Source organism: Acipenser ruthenus, chromosome 16 (assembly GCF_902713425.1).
Source record: "Acipenser ruthenus chromosome 16, fAciRut3.2 maternal haplotype, whole genome shotgun sequence".
Taxonomy (NCBI): domain Eukaryota; kingdom Metazoa; phylum Chordata; class Actinopteri; order Acipenseriformes; family Acipenseridae; genus Acipenser; species Acipenser ruthenus.
The window spans coordinates 14,671,918-14,687,311 of record NC_081204.1 but is presented as its reverse complement, the minus strand read 5'-3'; the positions used below and the strand labels follow the sequence as shown (position 1 = coordinate 14,687,311).

Below are 15,394 nucleotides of genomic sequence, written 5' to 3'. Positions count from 1 at the left end.
GCTATGGTTAGGGCGTTTTTGTACTTCAAACCAGCATGTGAAAGCTGCAGGTAATATATAGAAAGCTGCTAATGCAGAATGGTCCCAGGAGATAAAAGCAAAATTGCTAGAGCCAGTAAGGATAAAAAGAGATATATCTGCAGTAGATTTCTACTGGAAATCAGATCAAATTGAGAACAAAGAGACATGTTTTAAGTGATAATGTTCTGGGCTTGTCACTTTCATACAAAGGGAATCAAAAGAAAAGAATTGTAATCCACTCCCTGAGCAGGTCTTACTATGGGCATAATGCCTGGTTATCGTTTGGGTAGTAATGATTAAAAAATAACAGGCTGCAAACTTGGCTGTGACGACTTTGTTACGTGGTGCTGTGATAGACTTGAGAAGGATTAGCTGTGCACTTGAAGTGGTCCCAAGCATTCTTCTTTCTCTTCTCTTGGTGATAATTGTTGACTCCATTAATACTATATCAATTTGGTAAAAGAAACACAAAGGCCATTTTTTATTGAAGAGCCAGATGTTACCAATATGAAATATTGATTGGAAACCTAATTAAGGTTTGTACAGTACTTCTATTTCGAGGTTTTAACCTTTTGCGGTCCATTTATTCAGCGCCTGTTAGGCGCGTCAGGTCTAATTTATTTTTACACAAACTGTTTTTTTTACACGTTTAAAAGTAAATTTATTCACAGTAAAACAGTTTTAAAAGGCACTGCATTTCAAAAGGACACTCAGTACTGCATCTCCAGCCCCGCCCCACTCCTTGTTCGCTGTATTTATCACATATCGCTTCATAGTAGTGCATACTGATAAATCATCTCCTGATCACTCGAATAATGCTATCAAAGTTATTATTTTATTACTATAACATCTCAAAAAGCTTGGCAAATGGATCCGGAAGCAGCTATCTTGTTTGTTTATGTCTGTGTTATGTCTGTGGTGAAGGGGCTATGTGTATTACTCAGATCCGCCTCCTTTTTTTCAGCTTCTTTCAGCTTCTATCGGGCTCTCTCGGCCATTGAAAGCTTTTCTCGGCTTTTTCCGGAGAAAAAACGACTAGGGACGACTGTGTATGATGCCTTTTTCGGACTGGAAAGGAAAAATTGTAATGTCGGACTTGGTCCGACATAGGACCACAAATGTTTAAAATCGGAAAGTTACAATAGATTTGTACCCTAGCAGAAACACAACCAACCTGGACAATAACTAAATTTAACCACATGAATGATATAAAGGGAAACAAATGAACACCTATCAGGGATTTTACCACTCATGTGCCTACATTTCATTTCATTATTTTTATGTTATGTCAAAACTACCAGTAGCTTCTATAAAGATTTAGATTTTTTTTCTGTAAAAAAATATGTAATAATAAAATAAATACATAAATAAATACATAAAAATAAATCAAATCAAATAAAAGTGCATTGGTTATATTATATATTATAACATTTGGGGAAGGGATCATTCATTGCAGCACATAAATGTTTGCCTTTGTCCTCCAGAGGCTGGTAGATCACCAACACCCGCTATCAGGCTCAGTGGTATAAAGCGGTGATTGGCTTCATCATGGGATTGGAGGACGCCCCCGACCTTCTCCTGAGCTGTAGTAGGGTATTGCTACGGGTATTGGACATTCCAAACTGGGGTGAAAAATGGGGATAAAATAATTGGTGCATTTCTTCTTCATGTTTCATGACCAAAGTTATGCAAAATAGCGCTTGGGAGTCTCTTGAGTTTATTTCTATCTTCAAAACAATGTTAAAAGCCAGGGAGGGACCTATTTGAATGAATTCCACAGCAGCAGGTTTTAGATCCACAGCTATTTAGATCATTTATTTAAAAAAAAACACCACCTCCAAATATACTAATATTCCTCACCGGGATAGCCTCATGAGATCCAACCTATTATTATTCTAGAACCAGTCTTAGTATTCTAGAACCAGTCTTATTATTCTAGAACCACCTCATTTTACATTCCATTAAAGCTACATTTGGTTCACCGCTATACAGTTGGTTCTCACTGTGCTAGCATTGCAAACAGGAAAATGTTTAACAGGATAATACTTTGAAAATGCTTTCTCTTATATCGGCAAGTAGATTTAAAGGCTTGTTAGATGTGAGCCTTTTGTATTGAAACCTGTCTTGAAGATTAAGTATCGCATCTTTGAAACTAATTAAAGAACTAAACTTTAAATGTTTCTTCCAGAAGACTCAATTAATATTTTATCTCAATTAACCTCTGAGATTTACATGTAATGCGATTCTGGGATGCGATTGTGATTTGTAAGGAAGCCCAGCTGAACTCCTTTCATCTGTTACTGACATAGTGTCAGTTGAGCTTAATCACATTGGTTTAAATTGATTTTAAATAAGGTCTGAGGACACAATGTAGTTATCATTGGGTTTGCAAGTGTTCATTTTTAGTAATGCATGTAGAAATCTATGGAATCTATTTCATTTTTCATTATATAGAATATTATCATTTTTTTGAGAAAATGGTTTAATATTGTATAGGTTTTACAAAATAAATAAATACAAACCGCTCACAGAATAAGCAATCGAACCCTAGCTCTGACAGGTTTAAATACCAGTCCTTTAAATCACTAAATATCATCTCACATGGACTGCGAGATGTTTGGTTTTCAAAACCTTGGTTCTCAAGTTTTTTTATTATTTCAGTGGTGGCATTTAGTTCTGTGATTCTTGAACTGTGGGTCGGTGAGATCCTTTTTTACAGTTTGGTCATTTTGCAGTTTTCCTATGCTTTTCCAATGGTTATACTATGCATTTACCGTAGTTCACCATGGTATGCCAGGTTTAGAATATTTACCATACAACTGGGCTTTACAATGATTACCTAAGATTTCCCATGCCTTCACTGTGCATTTATTACACTTTGTTAGGCTTTTACTATGGTAAACTTTTATAAAGGGTGGGATGAGGTTAGAAGCTTTATAACCATAAATGCCACCATGGTTTTCACCCAGCCTCTGCCCTGTTACACCAGACTTTGAGAGGGCTGATAGGAAGCGGTATCTTAGGAATTTGAGGGGAAATATGCTTCCAGAACAAACTCCTTGCAGACATGTCACGCCAAATCAGTCCTGTCCTGGCTGCCATTGATAGTGATATGACGGGTGTTTCTTAGCAATCCAGTTCTACAAGTTTTCCAGTGAAGTTATTATTATTATTATTATTATTATTATTATTATTATTATTATTATTATTATTATTCAGGGCGTTCATCAGATTTTGAGGGAAAGGTACAGACACTGTTAGGCTTCTCCTGAATGGCGTGACCTGTCCATTAAACCTTGACCATCTGTCCCTATGGTTCCTTGGCCTTGTTCTTTCTGCCCTGCAAATGCTCACTGTAGCAACCTGATCATGACACATCGCTCCTGCAGAGTGCAGCTGAACCCAAATTGCATCACAGCTTTCCCTGTCGCGCTTCACTGAATGTTAGCTCCCTCATCCAGCCACGTCTGCCAACCACAATTTATATTAAATGTGTTGCTTAGCTTTTTTTGTTCAGGACCAGTGTTCAGTATGTGGTTTTGCTTGTTTGTTTTTTTTTGTTAGTGTGTAAATGCTTACGTGTTGCTTTGTGCAGTTTGAAATTCCTGGTATTTTGTTACCTGGGGTGTGATTTTTTTCATTGTCATTTTGAGAGGTAATTTCTTTGTTGGTTTTATTGTCCGTGGAGGGTGTCAATGTTGTGGCGACAATGAACACAGCATTTATCTGTTTTAGCTGACCAAAGATGTATTGGAACACTGTTTTGGGTGGTGTGACAGGACGGCTGAGGTTGGTGACGTCAGGCCAGAAGCAGGAACTGAAACACACTTTTTCACTAAACAAAACAAAAATAAAAAGGTTGAACAAAAACACTTGCTCACAGAGCGAAAATAAAAAGGCAAACAAAAACAGGTCTCGAACACAAAACAAGTACTGTGCTGGTGCTTCCCAGCACTAGCAGCATTTGTTTACTTTCCTTACTTTTCACTTTTGTTTTTAATCATCCTCCGCTCGCTCTCTTGCACACGTTCCTTCTTCCTGAACACCCACCCCCAAACAGGGAGATCTGCAGGCTTTTATATTGGTGACCATCTCCCGATTACCAACAAATTAATCAATTAATTAAATGGGAGATGGCCACCTTCTGCACAAGGCTTTGTCTGGATGGGGCTTCCCCATCCACGATGCCAAACAATAACAAAGCACAGCTTCTTCACCGTCACATTTATAAGTAAATAACTCATAATAACAAAATACAAACTATACACAGGGGTGGGGGGTACCCCATTCTAAAATAAACAAACAATATATTTATTTACACAAAGCCCTATCCCCCTTCTTTTCCTCTGCCCTGCCACATCCCCTTCAGTAAACACATCACCTTCAGTAAACTGGTTTAACATTATCCACACATTTTACTCTCATATGACCAATACATTTTCATCCTACAGTGTGAAAATGTAACCTTTCCACTGTCTGCCCTACTTACTCTCTGAGTATATGTAGGGTAGGGGGCAGAGTTTAATAGTCATTTGAATGGAAGAAGGAAGGCTGTTCACACCCTCGGGAAACTTCAGACAAGCTCAAAGCCAGGTAACAGCATATTTAGTGAAAAATGACACAAACGCAATGTGAGAGAACCATTCAGAATGACTGCAAATACCATAAACTGTAAGACAAATGTAAAAAGCAATTGAAATGACATTTCAGGATACTTACTTTTAACATTCTTACAGGGTTTAAATCGGTCCAGTTGAAAAAACTAACAACAAAACAGCATTTTAGTTCTACAACTATGTAATGTTACCTAAATATGGGCTTGCACAGTAAGAACAGATACACACTGGATTGCAATCATAATCTACCCTTCTGTATGGTCTATCAGCCAGGCTTTTAGGTTTACCAAGTGCTTATATTGTTTCAAGCACCCATATCAACATTGAAGCTCTTGTGGTAAAAAGACACTTGTGTATAATTTAGCATCCTCAGTAATAGTCAATTCCTCATTGCAAAGAATAATTTCAGTAACCCTGTGATTTAAGTGTTTTGTAGTGTTCATTCACAGTGCAGAACACAGCATCTATAGACATTTCATACTGGGATTGATACTGGAACAGGTTGTCTATATAATGTAGGTTCTAACACTTATGGCCACATAAATTTAAAAAAGAAAGAAATAATATCTTCTAAATGATGCTGATTGTTGTGATTCAATTTTACTTTTTTGTTTAGCTAGAGATCTAAAGTAGTTTTTGGTGTTTATGAGCAGTAGAAGACATCTATATTCAATAACATTGGCAATAGATACAAATTGATTATTGGTAGAGTTATGTGGGCAATAGCATTGACTGACTAGGACAATATTGGATAGAAACCCCATTCAAAGGTAGCTAAAATTCCAGGAATGGTTTTCCATAACACATTACATTCAGTGACACTTGCAGTTTATGAAACACTTAGAGAGGATGTATTAGTTGTGTTCTCATTTTTTAAAACACTCCATCTAGAACAGTCCTTAAAGAACATTTCTTAAATCTGCCTTGTGTTTTGTCAATAAGACCCTTAATCATATCTGTAAATATGTTTGAGATTTAATTTATAAACTGCCATATTGAATTTAGTGTGTGATAAAAAAAAAGATAAATGGCAAAAACAAGATACTGTAAATAGAAACACAAACCTGCCTAGCAATACCCAGATTGGAAGCAGATGTCAGGAAGCCTCAGGCATAGTTTCTGATAGCTTTGCCTTAGAATCTTTCATAAACTGTTTGAAGTTATGGATGAAGCCGTTGGGATATCCAGAAATAACGCTGGCCCACAAAGCTACTGTGTCCTGCCCTTGATTTTCCTGAATGGCCAGTCTCTTGTGTTGATGTAACTGGTGTAGGGATTTGAGAAACAAGACTGGGTGGCCCAAAAACAAAGGAAACTCAATGTTTTTTGCAGGTGATGTAGAAAATGCTAATCTTTTTACTGTGCCACCTTAAAAATGACACATTTCTACCATTAAAATCATTGTTAAAGCATTTTACCAACAAACCATCAAACTGTTAAAAACATATAGATTACGATGGGAAATCAGAAAGCTGTGACAACTGGGGAGCTTATGAATGCATGGGTTGTCAGTTTCAGAAACAGCGTTGTCAATTCCTGATAATGTACATATTTACATACGTGATAATATATAGTGGTATATAATTAAACTATAAGAAAGATGATTTCTGATTTAAATTACAGATACCTGTACATTAAAATAAATAACCCCCTATTCTAAGAGTCATGGTCAATAATTAATTTTGATAGTAGCCTAAAAGTTTTTCATAAGCTTACAAATAGTATCCCTATTGTGTTTGTCCTGTAGCCTAACCTGTAGCGCCCGCAATCACAGATGAGAAATTCATGTAATACTGTTATGAAGGAAAGAAAAGGACACTTGAAACCCATTTCAATTTTTGATTTCAAAAATTGGCTGCAAACCTTAAAACCACCAAGTTCATTTTCCAAGGTCAATGTAAAAATGAAAGATAAGACAAAGTGGTTTCGTAGCATCTGTGATTTAAGATCATAAAAGGCAGAGTGCAGTTATCAGATCTGGATTGTATTTCAGATGGGTCAATGTTAATTTTGAGCCTCACAGTGGTAAGTGGAGTTTATAGCAAACCAGCATATGACATAATGGTTTCCTTTTTGTTGTACTGTAGTAGACAATTGAACATATCTCCCTGCCACACTGAGCTGTCAGTGTCATATATCACCATGATATAGCTGTACATCCACCATATGTACATGTAATAATGACAGATTCGGATACTCTCTACAGCAGGTGCCTAAGAATGACCAAATCATATTCGACAACTGGTTCACTAGATATGAGTACAAGTGTGACAGATGGTCGGACAGGCAGCCTCTAAATATGACGAATCACATATCTAAATACAATGGTCTGCCATATTCATGTCTTCTGAGATATGCATCCCCTGCAGGGATAATACAAATAGTAAAACATGATGGGCCATATTTTCTAAGAGTTTATGCTAGTCTTTATTAACTCCTGATTTTTTAAAGAGAAAAGCACCGATTGACTTCACAAAACTAGTTTCAAACATCTAAGTAATGATTTGTTTCTCAGTTGTGTACATTACTGTTGAATTTTCATCTTTCAAAAAATAGGAGTTATTTAAAGACTACAAAAAATAATTTTGGCTTGCACACAAACAGGTGGAGTTTTTTATTTGCTCAGACTACAAAAGGTAAATAACAGATGTTGGCATTTCAGATGGTAGGTCCCTTTTGTTCAGTGGGCCAACAGATCTCCTCACCCCAATCATACCAACACTGATGGAATGAAATAAATATAAAGGTTATAGACCATTTTGTTATAACCTATATTAAAAGTTATGATTCAGTCACTGTGCATTGTCTAGCGATCAGTGAGATTCACATTCTGGGCCAGAGGTGGTTTGTTGACTCTCAGATTTGAAAATAAAGACACCGGGGGATATATATTAATACAATCAGCCAGTTAAATTAGAATCATGTATTGCAAATGTCTTGTGAATTTATCTCATAAAAATGTGATGGACAGGGGCGCTGGCTACAGTCTAGCACGGCACCAGCAGGCCCCATGAGAGCTTCCCATCACAGCTCTGCAAGAGAGGGAGAGAGCACCTCGATCCTGGCCTGAACACCCCGGCCTCCCACCCAGGCCTAGATCACTCTCTGAATCGTTTTAGTCTTGAACAAATAACAGCTAGGACTGATTTAAGTCTTTCGAATTTCAAAAGGAGTCGACAAATGTAACCCTAACCAATATTTTAAGCGGAGCACTGAAATTTGATGGACCAAATGTCCTCTTCTGGTTCATACATTTTGTTCTTTTGTTCAAGCTGTGGGCTGAATGTTGGGACCAAACTCATTTAAAATGTGACCAAAGCAACCAGATGCACATGCCTCCAGAGGTGAATGACATCAGAGGGCAATGAATCAGCACTTTACTATGAGACCTGGTTTTTAAAATTGTATTTGAAAGAGGATAGACCTCATTTTCAAGATGCTCCTAAAAGGTACTGTGTATTAAAATAAATATATTAATATGTAAAGAGAAAAAACACCTGGAACTGTTCAAATGTATGATTTTTTTTTTTCATTTACCAACAAAGAAAACAAAGCCCATCTCTTTTTAGCATAGCTGATGGACAGACAGACAGCGTGTTGGTGCAATATTATTTTTATTGGTCCTTAGCATGCTGTCTTTTATGCTAGCCACTGCAGCCCTTTGCATTTGAGTGCACTGGTTTAGCTTCTGCTCCTGGAGCTTTTAAATACTATTTGGATAGAGGAGCAATCACCAACCACTTTCCTAATCAAATACTGGTCAGGTAAAAATCAACAATAATCAATGCATTGAGAACACTTCATCATTCAAAAGCAATGCGTAGACTTCACAAAACCCTTTGAACACAACTCAGAACATGCATGTGTGTATTATTATACATAGTAATATAGCATATGCATTGAGAACACTTTAAAAACGTTCAATTAAAAACCAAGAAACGCCTTATTATAGCTATGGTTTCAACCATGTTTCCATGTTAAACTATAAATATCTCTGAAGTGGAGTAGATATATGTGTATAGAAATGCAGCGGCGTGCAGTAAGTTTCTGTTTGAAGGCTGCCTTTCTCTTACCCTGAGGCACTCTGCACCATTTAGCCTGGCAGGAGCTATCTAATCTTGGAATGCATGACTTGTTTCAAGACTGTAGTGATCAGCGGTAGTAGCTGCGTTCTGATGCTCTGTGAAGTTCCATTAGTATCTGTCAGAGCAACACAGCCCAGCGAAGCCTGCTGGCCAGACCTGTGACCCTCATTGACTTTCTGCCTCCATTACACACGAATCTGAAGAGGAACATGGGAATGATTCGTTATTCTCAGATCGTAAAAGTCTAGTGTTAGATGATAATATCATCTTAAAATGTTCACGATGATCTCGATTATCTTAAACATGTTTTAACGACAGAATAAAAAATCTTTAAAAAAAACCTGTGTCATTCGTGATATTTTTTGAAAAGTTTAGCCACAAGCCAACCTGCTGAAAAACATTTCTAGTTGCCTAGTTTATTATCCCACAAGGGCTTTTCTGCACCTTCAATGTGAGACTAAAGGTTAGAGGCTGATTGAATTAATAGCCCTTGAACAACTGTGCAAGCTTCCATGTAGACGAGTGTGTTGTGAGGCAGTTCAGTTTACTGCTGTTAACGACATAATCTGTTTTTTTCTTTTTTTTAATATTAAGGGAAGAATTTAATTGTAGTATATTTACTTTATGCAGTATTGAAGAACACTCTTTAAATCAGTTGGTTTACATGTTCACTTTGTAGTCAAATACTTAATAAAAACAAAACTAAAAACTCCCAGAGTGTCCAAAGCGCTCAATTTGTCTGTCTCTCTCTGTCTCGAGTGAGGTCTGTGTCTCACTCACTTACAGTATCATGTAAAGTTGATATTAATGGGCTTTTGAGGGAGTGTGGTTAAAAAAATTATATATATATACATATATATATATATATATATATATATATATATATATATATATATATATATATATATAATTTTGTATTTTCTTCCAGCAAGTTCCCAGCAAGTGATTCAGCCCAGAGGGTGATGTTGTCTTTTTGTTGTCGCATGTAAGTTTTCAGGACAGAAATGAAGACGCTGTTTGCTGTTTTAAAGTGGGTATCTGAAATTAGGCATATATTATCCCACTGTGGGAGTATTAAAACTGTGTTGCCAGCTGGTGTTATCACTTCAGCAAAGAAACTTCTTAAAAATGTGTTTATTTCAGCCTTAGGTGCAGTTTTCCAGTCGATATGATTTTTTGTTTGTGCTGACCAATCATTGAAAACTGACACAGCCCAGGCGGTTACTTTTGTAGGATTCTGCTCTTCTTTATTGGCTTCAATTGTATTAATTTCAGCAGTACTGAGAGAGAGGTGTCTTAGTACTCACAGTTTCATTTTTTTCCTGACATTTTAAAAAAATTATTACTGTAGTTTCTATTACCTAACTGTTGCGGTCTAAATCCTCCAGGAATGTGTGGACATTGGAGTCACCAAACAAGATAACATTTACATGGAGTATTATTATTTTCTTTTTATTGGGGGAAAAATGGTGGCCAATTCAAAATAATTTTTTAAACATTCTGAAACACAATAATATCTATTTGTAAAAAGTCTTAGTTGCTGGGACTTCTTTTTACCCGTTGGTATTGTAATAATTCAATGGCTTGGAATGTCTATCAGCCAATCAGGATGCAGATATCTCCTAACCCATTTTATAAATGGCAGTGTGACTGTATATGCTTTAACCTAAAATACAAAACCAGATTTTGTATTTACAGCTCTGGTGGGAGTTTGTTCAGCATGGTAATTACTACAGTGAGGGCTACAGTGGAGCCTTGTCATTCTCAATGAAATTAAATGAAATGCAGGCTGATGGCAGTGTTGAAGCCAAACCTCTGAATTCTAGGAGCTAGTCCTTGTATTTTTCCCCAAACATGTATTACTGTAAACAAAAACTAGACGAGGCATTTTTAGAATAATACAGATCACTATTCTGAACAAATATTAATCTGCACAGGGGCCAGTCAGAACTGCTTTTCATTTATAATTCTGGAAAAATTGTGCTAATGATGGTTTGTAGTAAAAAAAAATCTTTGAGATTCTTACCCACTTTTTACAGAGACAAAAAATGCATTTGACATCACAGAAGCATTATTTTATTCCAAATGATACCTATGTGTTCTAAATATCTCAGTATTTGTGTGTTTTCTTTTTTTTTTTTTTTTTTTTACTTTCTACTAATTTAAAAGAACAATTACTGTGAAAAAGCCTGGAGGGAAACAAGAAGAATTTGAACTGAAATTTATGCATCTTGGCTTGCCTCAGTGAGTTCTGTCTGGTATTGAAAGATATCATCCTTTCAGCTGGTTCTTTATGCAGTACCTGCACTTCTCTCTTTTGTTCTCTGCGCTACAATCAATGTTAGGAGCAGTTGTCCTTTTCTTTTTTAATTTTTGTTATCAAACAAAACTGAAACAAGCAACAAGAGACTGAAAGCTGTACTGTGAACCTGCTCCTTGTTTTGTGTTTGCTAGAAATAGAATTACACCAACTGCATTATCTAGGATAACTGTGAATTGCAACTTTTAATTTTTCTCTGTATCTCAGCATGAGCAGAGTAGCTTCAAATTAAATGTTCACAGTTTTTTTTTAACTTCCATTTACCATTTCATGATATTTGCAGTTGTTCTGAGTAGTTCCAACTGCTGTTACACAAATATTGAGTTTCGCATTTGTTTTATGCAATGTCTCAAGGGAAGTGCTTCTTTGAAGAGACCAGAAACATGTTGAAGTTGGCAGAACTTCTCATTTCTCTTTCACTTTCCCATTCTGGGTGGTGGATCTCCATGGCTATCTGTATCAACCCTTGACAACTCAGTGATGTTGCTCTCAGCTATCCACAGCTATCAGATTCTGTCACTGTATGGGAAAAAACTGCACTCAACTGCTGAGAAAGATTGCATGCATCATAAAAGGGGAAGGGAAGGTGAAATTCAAGATGTTCACTTGCAAAGTTTAAGATCAAATCCACTGTCGCTGCCAATTTGAGGACTGTTTTAAGCTGGTCATGTTCTGCACCTTGGTCATTTGTTTGTTGTTATTTTTCACCAGCCTTAGCTTGAGTAGTGCTGGGGTACAGTCCCAGCCATGGCCACCAAATATAGGGACCATCTGCACAATGTAGCACACACTTTCCTGTATAAGCCAGTTACAGTGTGATTTGAAGCTATGCATTTTACCTTCCCTTCCCCTTTTATGATGCATGCAGTCTTTCTCAGTAGTTGAGTGCTGTTTTTTTCCATATAGTGACAGAATGGTCACCCTTAAAAAACCCACATGCGAGCAATTCACTAAATGTATCTGAATACCTAATTATTGGACCAGCCTGTGGTTAGCTGGATTGAATTCTTGAACATTTATTGATTCAGAGGAAATCTAAGATAAATACCTAACCGACTTGTACAGTACATTCCTTCTTTCTGCTCCCATCTTGAAAAGATGGCACATACTTATCCCAATCCATTACTGTGAGCTGCACAATTTCCCGTAATGATTTCATAGTCTGCATCCTCTGGACAGATAAGTAAATGCAGAACAACTGGGGGTGGGACACGTGTCGCCCTTTTTTACATCCACATTCTGGCTTGTGTTTGATCTAATGAAGGATAAAGAATATCTTTGATTAACACTGAAACCACGTGTCCAGTCTAATGAAATTATGCACGGCCACTTCTTATGGTGTGCTACTCTATGCGGACACAGGTCATCTACTTGTTCATGATACTGATAGCTCTAATTCATATTCATAGCCACACTGGGATGTAGTTTACAGCAATCGTGTTTATAAAAGCACAGCCAAGCTTTTTCTGGTCTTTTTAAATGGACCTGTACACTCATGCAGGTTAGTTATATGGGATGAATCAGTGCTACAGTATAAGAACTATCAGACTTCATATAGATTGCTTAATGTATTTATCAAGTAGCATAATTCCACAGTTGGGACATCTCTTAACTGCTTCCGGAAAAACTAAATTAACCAGGACTGTGCCTGTGAGCCTTCCTTTTGTAACCGCGACTCAGGCAGTAATGAGCTTATGTACCACAAACATTGCACTTTTCAGTCTATGAGACTATACCTAACTGATGCACTGTATTTGCCGGTCAGACAATGCGTCAAAAAGAATAAAAAATGTACTGAAGAGATTATAATAATAGCTGATAAAAAAGGTGTGGCACTAAACAATGCAAAACATATTAAAAACTATACTGGGCAGCAGTGTGGAGTAGTGGTTAGGGCTCTGGACTCTTGACCGGAGGGTTGTGTGTTCAATCCCTGGTGGGGGACACTGCTGCTGTACCCTTGAGCAAGGTACTTTACCTAGATTGCTCCAGTAAAAACCCAACTGTATAAATGGGTAATTGTATGTAAAAATAATGTAATTGTATGTAAAAAATAATGTGATATCTTGTAACAATTGTAAGTCACCCTGGATAAGGGTGTCTGCTAATAAATAAATAATAATAATAATATACCATGTGATTACTATAGTCTTCATATGCTGACACCCGACGGGCCAGATATAAAGCTTTCACGGGCCAGATTTGACTTGTGGGCTGCCAATTGAACAACACTGCCCTATAGTGTTTATGGCCGTGTGTTTGTGCAGCAGAGTTGTAGCTTAATGATTCTAAAATCATTCTAAAATCTTAGGCGTGTTTGGTGAAAGAGTACATCTTTTTGATTTGTTTATTTAGCAGACACCTTTATCCAAGGCGGGTGTGTGAACTGTGCATCATCTGCAGAGTCTCTTACAACAACTCTCACCCGAAAGACAGAGCACAAGAAGGTTAAGTGACTTGCTCAGGGTCACACAGTGAGTCAGTGAGTGACCTGGATTTGGACCAGGGACCTGGTTACAAGCCCTTTTCTTTAACCACTGGACCACACAGCCTCCTCAGCCTGAGAGTGCTCTGGCATTTTATAAAAAGGAGGATTCCGCTGCTAAAAGAGTCCCTGTTAATGTTTAGTTATTGGGTTGGGTTGTATTATTGGGTTGTACTCTACACACTTGTCTATATACCCAGGCATTCTGTTTGTCTAGAGCCTGGTTTCTGATGAGGTATGGGGCACACACAGGGAAGCTGGTAAAAATGTAATATACAGTCACCTATGAATCATTTTTTAACAGGAGAAATGAAACATGAATGAAGGTCACAGCAGCCTTAAATGTACTGTAGCTTGATTGAACTTTGCAAGTCAGTGAATATGGAGGGAAGACAGTTAACCGATTCCTCCTTTCCACTTAATATCCTACCAAAGCAAAACATTGATCCTAGATGTACCATAATCTCCTTAGTAAAAGTATTAATAATAAAAAAAATACTACAAATCAAATAAGGATGTGTGCACAAACCTAATATTTGATCTGGCCTTCTAGGGATATCACTTGGACATCTGCAGGGACAGAAATTTCAGTATACTGTGTGCGACATGTGACCTGTGTGCACATCAGAAAGACACAAGACACTGTGTGCAATGCCCCTGTTTTCATTTTACATTCTAAATTACTAAGAACATAAATTACAAAGACATTTTTCTAGCTTTCGCGGCAGCAATGTCAAATCTGAGTATTCTAAATTCTTGGCAACTTCGCTTTCATTTGACAATCTTTGAGCACAAATATGACTTGATCAATTTCAGTCTGGAAAAGGTGCACTCGCCAGAAGCAGCCGTCACTTGAATGATCCTCCTCTGTTTCCATGCATGTACTGCAGCGTTTTCATAGGACTCATATTTGCAAGGTGCCGACATGATGCGCTACAGCTACAGCATTTTAAAAGTTTAGTACCAGAGAGCCTATTGGTGCTAAATTATCCCCCTCTTCAATGAGTTTTTAGTGTTTGGGTAAAAAAAAATATCTAATTAACAGAATGATGAATGGTATTAGAAACAATCATGCTGTATATATGTATATATACAGACGTGCTCAAATTTGTTGGTACCCCTCCACAAAAAATAAAGAATCCACAATTTTCTCTTAAATAACTTGAAACTGACAAAAGTAATTGGCATCCACCATTGTTTATTCCATATTTAATAGAAATCAGACTTTGCTTTTTTATTTTTTATTCAACATAATATTGTAAATAATAAAACAAATGAAAATGGCATGGACAAAAATGATGGGACTGCTAACCTAATATTTTGTTGCACAACCTTTAGAGGCAATCACTGCAATCAAACGTTTTCTGTAGCTCTCAATGAGACTTCTGCACCTGTTAACAGGTAGTTTGGACCACTCTTCCTGAGCAAACTGCTCTAGCTGTCTCAGGTTTGATGGGTGCCTTCTCCAGACTGCAAGTTTCAGCTCTTTCCATAGATGTTCGATAGGATTCAGATCAGGACTCATAGAAGGCCACTTCAGAATAGTCCAATGTTTTGTTCTTATCCATTCTTGGGTGCTTTTAGCTATGTGTTTTGGGTCATTATCCTGTTGGAGGACCCATGACCTGCGACTGAGACAGAACTTTCTGACACTGGGCAGTACGTTTCGCTCCAGAATGCCTTGATAGTCTTGAGATTTCATTGTGCCCTGCACAGATTCAAGGCACCCTGTGTCAGGCGCAGCAAAGCAGCCCCAAAACATAACCGAGCCTCCTCCATGTTTCACTGTAGGTATGGTGTTCTTTTCTTTAAAAGCTTCATTTTTTCGTCTGTGAACATAGAGCTGATGTGACTTGCCAAAAAGCTC

The 15,394-nt window shown here is 37.3% G+C and overlaps 1 protein-coding gene across 1 annotated transcript in view; it reads left to right on the top strand.

Annotated features, from left to right (window-relative positions):
- The window catches only part of LOC117412575 (metabotropic glutamate receptor 7-like), a 241,915-nt gene that overhangs the window by 123,122 nt on the left and 103,399 nt on the right, over nucleotides 1–15,394 (top strand). The window lies entirely within an intron of this gene.